Consider the following 16,227-nt stretch of genomic DNA (forward strand, 5'->3'; position numbering starts at 1 on the left):
AATTTTTGGTGGCCTTCCTAAGCCAGGATTCAGACACTGCTAGAACATCAGGGTTGGCGGATTGTGCTAACGCAGTGAATAACTCAAACTTAGGGAGGAGGCTTCGGATGTTAACGTGCCAGAAACCAAGGCTTTTACGATTACAGAAGTCAACAAATGATAACGCCTGGGGAGTAGGAGTGATACTGGGGGTTACAGGGCCTGGGTTAACCTCTACATCACCAGAGGAACAGAGGAGGAGTAGAATAAGGATACGGCTAAAGGCTTTAAGTACTGGTCTTCTAGTGCGTTGGGTACAGAGAAAAAAAGGGGCAGGTTTCCGGGCATTGTAGAATAGAGTCAGGGCATTATGTACAGAAAAGGATATGGAAGAATATGAGTACAGTGGAGGTAAACCTAAGCGTTGGGTAACGATGAAAGAGATAGCATCACTGGAGGCACCGATTGAGTCGGTCCCCGCGTGTATGGGGGGTGGGACAAAGGAGCTATCTAAGGCAGGTTTAGCTGGGCTGGGAGATCTACAGTGAAATAGTACAATAAGAAATAACCGAAACAGCAATAATCAAGGCATATTGACATGGGAGAGAGGCATAAAGCAATCACAGGTGTAATTCGAGAGAGCTAAGACAACAGCTGGTAATGGCGACAAAGTTTGGGCTGAGGCTAAACATAAACAGGATGCGGTACCGTAAAAAGGAACAGTCCACCAGGCATCAGCTGTATAGCTGAGTTATCATAAGGTCCGGTGAACAGCAATAGGATAGTTCGGAGGTAGTTCGGGGGCTGCTATAGCACTAGCGAGCAAGAGGCCACGGCTAGCGTGTGCTAGCGGGCTGGGGCTAGCAGATGGATCTTCGTGGTCGACGTCGTAACGGGAAGCCTGTTGTAACCACATCAGACGATTTCATCGGCAGACAAGTCGTGTTGGATCAGCGGGGCTCCGTGTCAACACTAGGAGGTCCCGTCCGGTTGACAGAGAGGTAGATAGCCGGGAGATGGGCCTGGCTCAAGGCTAGCTCAGGGCTGATTAGCCAACCACAACGTCCATTTGGTTGCAGCTAGCTAGTAGCGAAGAATCCGGTGTTAAAGGTCCAGTGATTCAGTGATTCCGGCAGAAAAACCGATATGTTCTGGGTCGATAACGTGCTGTGCAGACAGTGCAGACTGGCCGAATAATAGTCCAGGCTAGAGCTGGCTGGTAGGTAGTGCAGGCCACGGCCACGGACAATGGTGAAGACCGCTAACGGTGGCTATTAGCAAGTACCTAGTTAGCTGGCTAGCGATGATCCGGTGTTAAGGTCCAGTGATCCAGTGGTTCTGTCAGAAAATCCGATATGCTCTGGCTCGATAGCGCGATGTGCAGACTGTGCAGACTGGCCGACAATTGTCCAAGCTAGAGCTGGCTGGTAGGTAGTGCAGGCCACGGACAATGGTGAAGACCGCTAACGGTGGCTAATAGCAAGTAGCTAGTTAGCTGGCTAGTTTCAGCTAGAGGTTCTGGATAAAAATGTATGAAGAAACAACAGAATCCATTCCACATTGGGTGAGGCGGGTTGCAGGAAAGTATATTTAGTTAAAGGATGGAAAGTGAGATTGAGAAATATATACGAAAAAGACAAAAAAAACAAAAAACTGGCTATTTACATGAGGATACTACAGAAAACACGACCGCACTGCTATGCCATCTTAATTAACCCTCTCCCTCAGTCTCTCCTAAAAACACCTCAGCCTCCCTCAGTCCAGCTGATCCAGTATTAGTGGGCAGTTGTGTGAATCTGACCTGCAGCAGTACAGCCAATCCTCCTGTGACAAACTTCACCTGGTTCCAGATCAGTGGGGGTGAACCAACACAGGTAGCATCTGGACAGACCTACACCCTCAATGTGACTGTTGGTGATGGAGGGCTGTACTACTGTGAAGCAAGAAATGATCACGGCCTTGAGAAGTCAATGAAAGTGCGGCTAGCTATCGAAGGTAAAACGGGCACATAGGGCACAGTCTTAGGTTAGATATACACTACATGACCAAAAGTATGTAGACACCTGCTAGTCGAATATCTCATCCCAAAATCACGGGCATTAATATGAAGTTGGTCCCCCCTTTGCTGCTATAACAGCCTCCACTCTTCTGGGAAGGCTTTCCACTAGATGTTGGAACATTGCTGCAGGGACTTGCTTCCATTCAGCTACAAGAGCATTAGTGAGGTCGGGCACTGATGTTGGGCGATTAGGCCTGGCTCGCAGTCGGCATTCCAATTCATCCCAAAGGTGTTCCATCGGGTTGAGGTCAGGGCTCTGTGCAGGCCAGTCAAGTTTTTCCACACCGATCTCGACAAACCATTTCTTGATGAACTTGATGCTTTTCACTTTCCCCACTGCGGTCTCGTCGATGTGGATGGTGGCGTGCTCCCTCTGCTGTCTCATGAAGTCCACGATCAGCTCCTTTGTTTTGTTGACGTTGAGGGAGAGGTTATTTTCCTGGCACCACTCCGCCAGGGCCCTCACCTTCTCCCTGTAGGCTGTCTCGTCATTGTTGGTAATCAGGCCTACTACTGTTGTGTCGTCTGCAAACTTGATGATTGAGTTAGAGGCTTGCGTGGCCACGCAGTCATGGGTGAACAGGGAGTACAGGAGGGGGCTGAGCATGCACCCTTGTGGGGCCCCTATGTTGAGGATCAGCGTAGTGGAGGTGTTGTTTCCTACCTTTACCACCTGGGGGCGGCCCGTCAGGAAGTCCAGGACCCAGTTGCACAGGGCGGGGTTCAGACCCAGGGCCCTGAGCTTAATGATGAGCTTGGATGGTACTATTGTGTTGAAGGCTGAGCTATAGTCAATGAACAGCATTCTTACATAGGTATTCCTCTTGTCCAGATGGGATAGGGGAGTGTGCAGTGCGATGGCGATTGCGTTGTCCGTGGATCTATTGGGGCGGTATGCAAATTGAAGTGGGTCCACAGTGTCAGGTAAGGTGGAGGTGATATGATCCTTAACTAGCCTCTCAAAGCACTTCATGATGACAGAAGTGAGTGCTACAGGGCAATAGTCATTTAGTTCAGTTACCTTTGCTTCCTTGGGTACAGGAACAGTGGTGGACATCCTGAAGCAAGTGGGGACAGCAGACTGGGATAGGGAGAGATTGAATATGTCCGTAAACACTCCAGCCAGCTGGTCTGCGCATGCTCTGAGGACACGGCTAGGGATGCCGTCTGGGCCGGCAGCCTTGCGAGGGTTAACACGCTTAAAATGTCTTACTCACGTCGGCCACAAAGAACGAGAGCCCACAGTCTTTGGGAGCGGGCCGCATCAGTGGCACTGTGTTATCCTCAAAGCGGGCGAAGAAGGTGTTTAGCTTGTCTGGGTTCAAGACGTCGGTGTCCGCGACGTGGCTGGTTTTCCCTTTGTAATCCGTGATTGTTTGTAGACCCTGCCACATACGTTTCCTGTCTGAGCCGTTGAATTGCGACTCCACTTTGTCTCTGTACTGATGTTTTGCCTGTTTGATTGCCTTACTGAGGGAATAACTACACTGTTTGTATTGTAGTGTCTAAAAGACACACCTTTGCTGGTCCATGCTGTGATGATAAGGAATCCGCCGACACTGTACTCTGTTTATAAAGGTTTATTATAACAAAGGGTATTCAGCATCGGAATTTTACAGATACCTGCAGATATCTGGGGACAGCAAGAGCCAAATTCTGTAATTCGCTATTCCCCTCTTCTATTGTTCAAGACATGGTTTTATATCATTTATGACGTAATATGGTGTGATTCTAAAAACCAATCCCTGGCCTTTTCTACATCTCTCTCCATATCATCTTTCCATGAACTTTAGTAATGATTTCCAGATGTTTTCAGCAAAGTAGAATACAGTTCATATGTTACACCATTTTGCCACATCAGCAAAATCTTAGAGCCAAGTTTCCTCTAACACACTTTCTGCAACGGCCAGCATATCCTAGACTCTAAGACACTACATATTTCCCCCCTTCGAGACTAATTAAGTCTCGAAAACAAAAAGAATAGGATTATGACAAATAACAATTCTTGTTCTTGAGTAACTTTAACAATAAACCAAAATTTATGGAGATTAAACACATGTTTATATAGACACATTTTTGTATGTAGTGTAAATACATTATTATGGAGTGTAAATAAATTGTTATGGAGTGTAAATAAATTGTTATGGAGTGTAAGAGCGAAAAACCTGTCTGGCAGCTTTCATTCCAAATATCCATCAGTCAGTCAAGACAGGAAAATTCTCTCACGGCCCCTCTGCCCTAGGCGACCACCTAAGTACTCCAGATCAATTCATACATCTTCATGAATACATTTTAAGCTGTGATGCAATTGAATACATATGAAAACCCCAGCAAACAAAATACAATCAAAATGTCCACATTCAGGCTGGTCGACCCATCGGACCCTCCTGTGGATTCTCTCTTTCCTTGCCTAGACCCCATATCCCTAAACTTCAACGAAATAAACAAAAACATCTGAGGTCCCCACATGTACCCAACAACAGAAAACATAATTCTTCAAAAATTTATACAGAAAGAATATAACACTGGAATGTAGTCCACTACACTTCATCTCCTCCACAGTGTCGACTTTCAATGCGACGTCGATGATGGAATCGGAACATTTCCACTCCTTCCTTGTTCCACTTCCTCCAGTCCATTCATATTGTCCATGTTTGAGTATTTGAGTCCCTCTACATATTCCCCCATATGCTTCTGGAAGAAAAGAAAATACCAAACAGTATCTTTTGCAAAACAACACATGCAAATTAAAACATCAATATCAGCAATAATATAAGAATGTATATTTAAGATTATATATAAAATGAATCACATTCCATTTCCCCCCTTTGATTCATCACAATAATATAATCATCCCACAATCAGATATTCCAAGTTTCCTAGAGTTATTTCAACCCTAGTTTTCATAACATTTTAGTCTGACTTTTTCCTATTTTTATTTTTCTCAAATTTTTTCAAAAACCATTTCACTGATTTATTCACAAAACTCTTTCCCATTTTCTGAGGATATTAAGTCGGGAAATTCCCACCTGCTTATGACTTCTTTACACAACAACTTTGCAACCGACTGAGCATATTTTAGCTTAGTTGAACATCTTATGCACCTCTTGGTATATGAATGTAACCAAGAATAACAGTCACACATTATTTTTCAAACAGATTGTGCACCTACCTATGACATAGTCAATCTATTCAAGAAAATATGGTTCCCAAAAATTCTACTCCTTTGTGATTATTCTAATCTCCCCTTTTGCAACATAAACTAACCCATAGCTTCCTAAATCATCATGGTTTCTCCAAAACAATAATTGATTGCTACTCTAACAATTTTTCTATTGTCTTCAAAACACTTGCTTTTGAAAGTCCTTCAATTCCTGGTTCAATCCCTTGGATTGCTTCATCTTTCAATGGATACTGATTCTTCCAAGGAGGTCTGCCTCCTCAACTTTCATCTCAATTGAGCTGATTTCACAAATCCAATATCAGTCCTACTTTGATATCTCAAACATTCTTGAACTTTTTTCAACATCTCTTCTTCCATAGATTCTCAATTCATCTTCACACTTCAAACAAATTAATTTGTCTTCCGTACAGTTTATGACTCTCCTTCATTTTCAGAAATTGCTGATCTTCACTCCTCCAAGTCCTTCTCATAATTAATTGATTTGACATCGTGAGATGTGTAACCTCTTCAGGCTGAACACAGATAAAAACCTTTCTGCTATCCATCATCACTTCCCATAGTCCATTGTTTATTTTCACTTCAATTGTTGGATCTTATTCCGGTCCTGATGCTACCAGTTGAAAACTCCTTTCGGATCTTCTAGGCACCTCTAGAGTCCTTGCTCCTTTCTCCTATAGGGTTCACCTAGAGGACAGGTGATCTTCACTTGCTCCTGTATCTTCCTCTGAAGTTCTTTCTTTCCAGAAACTATCTATGGATATGAAACAATTTATACCACTTGTTGTGGCTGGTATAATTGCATTTGACCTTGTTCAGTTGAAGCTGTAGCAGTGATTGTTGATTTGGTTCACACTGATTCTGCATAACCAAAGCTTCTCTTCTCCTTCTTCTTCTCCACCAGTTGTATTTGATTGAGTTTTCTGAGAGTTTCTTGGTCCTGTTCTTTCTGGTTGTGTTCCTTTTTCCGGTACAGATCCACTTGATGGGCTATATGATCTGTATAGACACCTTTTGTCATGCTCCCAAGTCCAACCACTTCTGCCAGTTTGCTTCTAACCGGTAAGGGCAGTCCCATCTGTAGTTTAGCTCTCAAGATTGACTGCTCAATTTGACTCACATCTGGATCATTTCCGGTAATATTTCTCCACACTTGATGAACTCTTGACACGTAGGCTCTCGGATTTTCTTGTTGTCCTAGTGGGTCAATCAGAATGTTGTCAGGATGCACATTTGTTGGAAACGTATCTTTCAGTGCTCTCCACAGCCGATTCCTGCTTGCAGCCAACAATTCAGGATCATTCACAGCAGTTCCCACATATCTATGAAGTCCAGCTCTCTGAAAAATTTCTTCCATGCCTGGAATCCCAAGGAGATTAGCCAAAAGTCTCTTAATGTCTCCTATGGCAGACTGTGTTCCCACCGTAATTTCATCCAACTGAAATCCAAGGATATGCTCCATCTTGAAGAGTAGGCAGCTTCTCAAGTATATCTGACATATCGGTGTTCTGCAAAGGCTTATATTCTAGGTTTTGTCCTCGAATGATCACCGGCATAATTTTCTTACTAGTGCCATCTTTCCTTGGCCTCAATGTATATTTCTTCTCAGATTCTTGGGATTCTTTTCTCAGCAGCTTCTTTTCCTTCGTCTTCAGCTTCTTGAGTCGTTCTTCCAGTTCTTTTACTTCTTCTAAATTAGTGGCCTTATACAGGTATGATACGCATCGGTCTATATCTCTTTCTATTTCTTCTGTGTTAGTCATTGGAGGATAAAATCCTCTTGAATATGAAGCACCTTTAGTCTCCAAATCTTCATCGTTGTCTCCATCTTCATTTTCACCAGCACTCGAATCACTTGTATTCTTCTTCTTCCAACTTCCATCACCCCTTCTTTCCGCTCTGGCCAACCTCTGTCTGATGACAGGGTCATATCCACCCATGATCTCTTCTGAATCACTCTGATCATCATCATCATCATCATCGTCATCATCAAGTTCCATCCTCCTTGACCTCACTCTACCCTTAGTTTCCAGACATCTCGTTTTGTTCCTGCTTTTGGAGTTTGGATTCATCTTTATGGTCGTTTCTGCTTGTCCTCTCTCTATTATTTGTTCATCTTCATCTCTGATGCAATAGTCACCCTCCTGAATGATCACTGGAAGCTGAGGATAAACGTCCTTAAACTTGGCTTCTTTCTCATAAGGTGGGGGTGTTTTTGCTGAATCCATATATGAGAAAGGTGTATTGACTTCTGCCATTAGCTTTTCTGTCACCTTCACCTCTTTTGCCATTTTCTCTGTACCTCTGTCTCTCTTATCTTTTGTATCTTTTATCAGTTTTTGTCCTTCATTTTCAAACAGCTTAAGAACACCCAGCTCTCTTTGTCTTTTTTCTTTACGAAGTTTTCCTTTCTTCCCCTTCTTTTGATCTGCCTTATACGTGGATACAAGCACTTGCATTATCTTGATGACGTCTGGGTTAAGAGTGCCTTCCGCTGGCCATGGTTGTTCAATGTCAGGCCAACGTTTATTCCATTTTTCAGATAATTTTGCTATACCATTAACTAGAGGATTACTATTCTGTACTACATGAAGAGGAGTAATTGCTTTTGTAGTTTTGATGTCCTTTTTCCCCATTGTAATGACTATGTTATGTGTTTCCCTCTTGTTTCCCTCCTTATTTTTTTTTTTTTTTTTTTTTTTTTTTATATAATTAAAAAATAATTAATCAATTAATCCAATCAATCAATTAACCAATTAAATCAATGAATCAATCAACTAATCCAATAAATCAACTAATCAAATCAATCAATCAATTACTAATCAAATCAATGAACTAATCAACTAATCCAATCAATCAACTAGTCAACTAATCCAATCAATCAACTAATCAATGAAATCAATCAACCAATCAACTAATCAATCAATCAACTAATCCAATCAATCAACTAATCAATGAAATCAATCAATCAATCAACCAATTTATTTCAATCAATCAATCAAGTAACTAAATCAATCAAACAATCAATCAATTACCAATCAATCAATCAATCAATTACTAATCAAATCAATCAATCAACTAATCAATCAAATCAATCAATCAATTACTAATCTGTGAATTTTATTTTACCAAATGATTGATTAGTGGCAGTCTTACCACATCCGATGAGGAAGAGTAAAGGAAAGTAGTCAGCTCCAGAGCAATTCAAAAATAAAAGACCTGTACCAGCAACACTACCCACAACTACTCACAACCCAATTGCTTAATAAGCACCTAATTACCTTAATTTTTACAGAATAATGTCAATGCTGGATTTCCAACACAACTCTAATCAAAACAAGTCATTGACAAAAACTCTAATGTGCAATTATCAATTACATCAATTCATCAGTCTGTTGCCAAGTTCCTGCGAAATGGTCACAACATGAAAAATTCTATGTAGACACAATGTATCAATTAAATCCTGTAAGGGAAAGTAGGTTTTGTGGATAAGTACAGTACTGGCCTTAATTTGGCTGGGTGGTTGTCATCGATGCCAGCTGATGTTAGCACCTCCTCTCTCTCTCTCTCTCTGTCTCCTCCTTCTCGTCTCTCATATGACAGAAAGACAAAAGAACAAACGAGAATTTAGTTCATTATTATTTATATATATATATATATTTTTCACATTCACGCTAAGAAATAAGCAAACAGCTTAACTCAGGAATATTATAAATAGCTCAATAACGTTTTATTTTATTCATTTATTTTATTATTATTATTTTTAATCCATCAATATATCTCTCATTCACCAACTCAACCGATTATCAACCAAACAGTTTTACAGTCAAGCAACAGTTAATTCAACAGAACATTTCACTTGTGTGCAAGATTCCCCCTCCCTTTTTCTTTTTGTCTGCTCTGAAACTGACTCTCCCATCAGTTCAGTGCAGGGGAGTGGCGAAACTCATAAAATCCTACGCGTGCGCAGTTCAGTCACCAATGTGATTTCAGAGTGAAAGGAGCTATAGACCCGCTGTTGCTCTGTTCTCTCCTCCCATAGACAATAACAAGACTCTACAGAACACACAAACAAACACGAAACACACAGAACACAAATCCCACTTCCAAGTTATGTTATCTTTCACTTATCCTAATTTGCAGATTGATAGTTATGCTGTTATCAATTACAAAACATCTCTATACACTCTTAAAAAGTCCTCCCTGTAGGGTCATGCTATTCTAATAGTTAATGAACATTCCCTTTTTATAGAGACTCATAAGGTTTTGACCTCAACTACCATATTTCCTTACAAAAGAGTAAACCCCTGTTGTCAGAGCCTTAGTCGACACACAGCTGGAAGTAATCAGAGACGCAGCCCCCCCCTTTTCTCTGGTTCACACAAACAGACAGAGAGACATTGGCTGTCTTTCTCTCACACACACACACATTTGAAGAGGAATGCATCCGTTTATACAAAGCATGCTTACCGCCGTTCCTAATTTTCTTTATATTCGTTTTGCTAAATTTCTGCTACCTTCAGGTTTTAGACATTCAAAAGAGAGGATTACGTCAGACAAACATTTCGTCAAATAGATTTCTGATCGGTAAACTTACAATTGAATATATTGCCTTAAACCAGCAGTTCCCAGAACTGACTTGAGAGTTAATCTAATAACTATCAAGATTTATGGCCATCATATTGATGCCTTGTTTTCAAGGGCTTCCTTAAATTTAACGGCGTCCTAAAGTATACTGTCTTCTATTCCTTCATGCCTTTCCTGGACACTCTCTCACACTTTTTCCAAGGCAAAATATGTGTCCTATTGGTGTGCCCTATAGACACTCCCCACTTTTTGCGTTGTTCTCAACGCAAACTAATTTAGAAAATTTAGAACGGAATTCCTATCACACAGCAAAAAAAAAAACCCAGCAAAACGCACGCACAGATTCTTTGACGGTACATCTTGAACGCACACACTCTCTGGACTCACAAAACGGCCAGCGCCCAATATTAGTGAAAAAAGCTCACCTTTTTTTGCCGGCTTCTTGAGCGGGAGTCACTTTGTAGCCCAGGAATGGAATGTTGAGAAAAGACGTAGCACGACCCAAAAAGAATAAAAATAAAACTACCTCGTCGCCATTAAATGTAGTGTCTAAAAGACACACCTTTGCTGGTCCATGCTGTGATGATAAGGAATCCGCCGACACTGTACTCTGTTTATAAAGGTTTATTATAACAAAGGGTATTCAGCATCGGAATTTTACAGATACCTGCAGATATCTGGGGACAGCAAGAGCCAAATTCTGTAATTCGCTATTCCCCTCTTCTATTGTTCAAGACATGGTTTTATATCATTTATGACGTAATATGGTGTGATTCTAAAAACCAATCCCTGGCCTTTTCTACATCTCTCCCCATATCATCTTTCCATGAACTTTAGTAATGATTTCCAGATGTTTTCAGCAAAGTAGAATACAGTTCATATGTTACACCATTTTGCCACATCAGCAAAATCTTAGAGCCAAGTTTCCTCTAACACACTTTCTGCAACGGCCAGCATATCCTAGACTCTAAGACACTACAGTATTCAACCATATTCCCAGTCACCTTGCCGTGGTTAAAAACAATGGTTTCAATTTTGTGCGAATGCTGCCATCTATCCAGGGTTTTTGGTTTGGGTAGGTTTTAATAGTCACAGTGGGAACAACATCCCCTATACACTTTCTGATGAACTCAGTCACATTGTCCATGGCTGCGTTTCAAACACATAAAAGACACACCGTCCTCCACTGACCCTCGCCTTATGCCCTTGGGGAATCCCTGCGGCCATCTTTGCTGTCGGTCCAAATAATTAGCCAAGCAAGGGAAGTTGGCAACGTAAGCCCCTCAGCCCTCATTTGTGATCAAGATTGCGAGTGTACATTTATGTTCAGTCCGGGGCCTGAAACGCCCCATAATTCAATTCGCGATGATTGTACATCCACTAAGAAAAGTCCACCAGAACGTAAAACCAACATCAACGGCCTCCCGAGTGGCGCAGCGATCTAAGGCATTGCATCGCAGTGTTGCGTCGTCACTACAGCCTGGGGTTCGATCCCAGGCTGTGTCATTACCGGCCGTGACTGGGAGTCACATAGGGCGGCGCACAGTTGGCCCAGCGTCGTCCGGGTTAGGGGAGGGTTTGGCTGGTGGGGCTTTACTTGGCTCATCGCGCTCTAGCGACTCCTTGTGGTGGGCCGGGTGCCTGCAGGCTGACTTCGGTCGTCAGTTGAGCGGAGTTTCCTCTGATGCATTGGTGCAGCTGGCTTCCGTGTTAAGCGAGCGAGTGTTAAAAAGTGCGGTTTGACGGATCATGTTTTGGAGGACGCATGACTCGACCTTTGCCTCTCCCGAGCCCGTTGGGGAGTTGCAGCGATGAGACAAGATCGTAATCACGAAAAAGGGGGTAAAAAAATTAAATAATTACATCAATATGGAGAAGTCAACATACAAGTGTAAGTAAAAACTAATGTAAATAGAAATTGTGCTACTAATGCACATGACAGCACAAACACGTATTGTAAAAGTAATGATGTTTTTGTTTGGTTAGCTTTTGGATACGTTAGCTAGCGCATACAACTTTCCCTGACATCACACTTATACAGTACATTGTAATTTTCGATTTACCTGATATCGTCGGATGGCTAGCATTCGATGTCTGTGGATGCGTTATCTTCTAGCCAAGATATGAAATGCAATCAAAATTGAAAGTAGCGCATATAAAGCTCACACAACAGCTACCGGTGGTTCCATGATGACTGAAAACACAACTGTGGGACGAACGAGTGACAAATTTCCGGCCAAGGGCGGTCCATTTAAAATTAATTAATTATTCCCTCGCCCTTTGCCCTGCAAACGTCAACTCATAATATGTCATGATAAGTCATCAGAAGCGTCCACTTAATTTGAGGGCTGAGGGTGTCTTTTATGCATTTGGAATGCAGCCACGTGTATATGTCAATGTTATTCTGAGGCAACCTGGATCATACAGTGGGGGAAAAAAGTATTTAGTCAGCCACCAATTGTGCAAGTTCTCCCACTTAAAAAGATGAGAGAGGCCTGTAATTTTCATCATAGGTACACGTCAACCATGACAGACAAATTGAGAAAAAAAAATCCTGAAAATCGCATTGTAGGATTTTTAATGAATTTATTTGCAAATTATGGTAGAAAATAAGTATTTGGTCACCTACAAACAAGCAAGATTTCTGGCTCTCACAGACCTGTAACTTCTTCTTTAAGAGGCTCCTCTGTCCTCCACTCGTTACCTGTATTAATGGCACCTGTTTGAACTTGTTATCAGTATAAAAGACACCTATCCACAACCTCAAACAGTCACACTCCAAACTCCACTATGGCCAAGACCAAAGAGCTGTCAAAGGACACCAGAAACAAAATTGTAGACCTGCACCAGGCTGGGAAGACTGAATCTGCAATAGGTAAGCAGCTTGGTTTGAAGAAATCAACTGTGGGAGCAATTATTAGGAAATGGAAGACATACAAGACCACTGATAATCTCCCTCGATCTGGGGCTCCACTCAAGATCTCACCCCGTGGGGTCAAAATGATCCCAAGAACGGTGAGCAAAAATCCCAGAACCACACGGGGGGACCTAGTGAATGACCTGCAGAGAGCTGGGACCAAAGTAACAAAGCCTACCATCAGTAACACACTACACCGCCAGGGACTCAAATCCTGCAGTGCCAGATGTGTCCCCCTGCTTAAGCCAGTACATGTCCAGGCCCGTCTAAAGTTTGCTAGAGTGCATTTGGATGATCCAGAAGAGGATTGGGAGAATGTCATATGGTCAGATGAAACCAAAATAGAACTTTTTGGTAAAAACTCAACTCGTCGTGTTTGGAGGACAAAGAATGCTGAGTTGCATCCAAAGAACACCATACCTACTGTGAAGCATGGGGGTGGAAACATCATGCTTTGGGGCTGTTTTTCTGCAAAGGGACCAGGACGACTGATCCGTGTAAAGGAAAGAATGAATGGGGCCATGTATCGTGAGATTTTGAGTGAAAACCTCCTTCCATCAGCAAGGGCATTGAAGATGAAACGTGGCTGGGTCTTTCAGCATGACAATGATCCCAAACACACCGCCCGGGCAACAAAGGAGTGGCTTCGTAAGAAGCATTTCAAGGTCCTGGAGTGGCCTAGCCAGTCTCCAGATCTCAACCCCATAGAAAATCTTTCGAGGGAGTTGAAAGTCTGTGTTGCCCAGCGACAGCCCCCAGACATCACTGCTCTAGAGGAGATCTGCATGGAGGAATGGGCCAAAATACCAGCAACAGTGGGTGAAAACCTTGTGAAGACTTACAGAAAACGTTTGACCTGTGTCATTGCCAACAAAGGGTATATAACAAAGTATTGAGACATTTTTGTTATTGACCAAATACTTATTTTCCACCATAATATGCAAATAAATTCATTAAAAATCCTACAATGTGATTTTCTGGATTTTATTTTCTCATTTTGTCTGTCATAGTTGACGTGTACCTATGATGAAAATTACAGGCCTCTCTCATCTTTTTAAGTGGGAGAACTTGCACAATTGGTGGCTGACTAAATACTTTTTTTCCCCACTGTATCCCAGTTCGCGTGATCAAAACAATCTTAAAGCATGGATTCCGATTGATCAGACCAGCGTTGAATAGACCTTAGCATGGGTACTTCCTGTTTGAGTTTCTGCCTATAGGAAGGGAGGAGCAGAAAAGAGTCGTGATCTGATTTGCTGAAGGGAGGGCGGGGGAGGGCCTTGTAGCCATCCCGGAAGGGAGAGTAACAATGGTCGAGAGTTTTTGAAGCACGAGTACTACAGGCAATGGGTTGATAGAACTTTGGTAGTGTTTTCCTCAAATTTGCTTTGTTAAAATACCCAGCTACAATAAATGCGGCATCAGGATATGTGGTTTCCAGTTTGCACAAAGTCCAGTGTAGTTCCTTGAGGGCCGTCATGGTATTGGCTTGAGGGGGAATATACACGGCTGTGACTATAACCGAAGAGAGTTCTCTTGGGAGGTAATACGGTCTGCATTTGATTGTGAGATATTCTAGGCCGGGTGAAGAAAAGGACTTGAGTTCCTGTACGTTATCACAATCTCACCATGAGTAGTTAATCATGAAACATACACCACTGCCTGTCTTCTTCCCGGAGAGTTCTTTATTCCTGTCTGCGCGATGTACTGAGAACCCAGCTGGCTGTATGGACGGGGACAGTATACCCGGAGAGAGCCATGATTCCGTGAAACAGAGTATGTTCCAATCCCTGATGTCTCTCTGTAAGGAGATCCTCACCCTGAGCTCGTCTACTTTATTGTCCAGGGACTGAACATTAGCGAGTAATATACTCGGAAGCGGTGGATGGTGTGCACGCCTCCTGAGTCGGACTAGAAGTCCACCGGCGGCATCTTGGAGCAGCCTCTGGGATAAGTTAAATTGCCCTGAGGTGTACGAACAAAGGATTCAATTCGGGAAAGTCGTATTTCTGGTCGTAATGCTGGTGAGTTACCGTCGCTCTGATATCCAATTTTTTATCCGGCTGTATGTAATAACACAAAATACGTTCTGGGCTAAGAATGTAAGAAATAACACACAAAAAAAAAAAAATACTGCAAAGTTGCTTAGGAGCTAGAAGCAGAGCTTCTATGTCTGTCGGCGCCATTCTAATAAATGTTTGTCTATGGAGATTGCATGGCTGTGTGCTTGATCTTATACACCTGTCAGCAACGGGTGTGGCTAAAATAGCCAAATCCACTAATTTGAAGGGGTGTCCACATACTTTTGTATATATAGTGTACTTTAGAGCTCTTTTTGTGAGAAATGACCATAATATATGCTGTATTTTCAGCGCAAGAAGAGCCTGTTAACCCAATGGTTTTGGGGATTGTAGGAGCAGGAGGAACCTTGGGAGTAATTTTGCTAATCATCCTGATCGCTTTCTTTGGATGGTAAAAACTATTCCTAGCCTCAATGCAAAACTGTGTATTTATCTTGTGTTTGTGCTTTTGTATATGAAATCCTTCTCAGTGCATTCAGAAGACCTTTCTAAATGTCTTCCAGGAGGAGAAAATCTACGTTCCCTGATGGACTTGAAAGGAAACAAAGTGCAATGAAGGCAGTACAAAAAAATAATTTCATATGAAGTTTAGGGTGATAAGACCACACTGATAGCAATGCCAAATCCTGTAAAAACAACAAATAATAACAGCATAGTTGTTGAACTTTGTACTTCTGTCAGTTTACAGCAATTGAAATCAGTATGTTACACATCCTATGTGTAATGTGTTGTATAACTTGATGCCTTTAAAATGATCAGCTCATTATTCTTACAAAGTATGGTTCCTGACACCTTTTCCTCTCTGTTCTCTCCACAGAACTCCCCAGTTGGGACGGTGCACACTAACCAGGCCACGGCTGGAGAGGAACCAGAAGAAGACCAGCCTGAAGAGATCTGTAGTGTCGAGAACGATGCTGAGATGCTGTGATAACAAGAAATCCGCTGACACTGTCCTCGATTATGATAGTTTATTACATCTTTACTTTCAGTGTCAATTTACAGATTTCTGCAGAAAATCCGGAGAACAACCAGCCCAATCTCTAATATGTTGTTTTCTCCCCGTCCTTTGTCCCAACCAAGGTATATTTATCCTATGTAACCTGATATGAGTGTTTTCCCCCTGTTAAGTTGCGTCAATTCAAATCTGGTATTAGGAACAAAAGAGGTCAATACACGTCTTCTAAAATAGACTAGTATTTTATTTAATGCAAAACACTTTAAATATAAATATGATGTTCGTATATACGGGTCCACTGAAATACCACGCAGGGCACTCAGAGAACTGATCCATTGTTCTAAGTTCTTCTTCAAATACTCTGACAGAGATAGATCCCTGCTGGGCCTATCAGAGTAGAGACTGAGCGTGGTTTAGACTTACTCAGCCTATCCGTTGGCGCACAGGCTGGTCCCAGCCCCTTGGCGC

This window comes from Coregonus lavaretus (assembly GCF_964263955.1).
Source record: "Coregonus lavaretus genome assembly, chromosome: 2".
In the NCBI taxonomy this organism is placed as follows: domain Eukaryota; kingdom Metazoa; phylum Chordata; class Actinopteri; order Salmoniformes; family Salmonidae; genus Coregonus; species Coregonus lavaretus.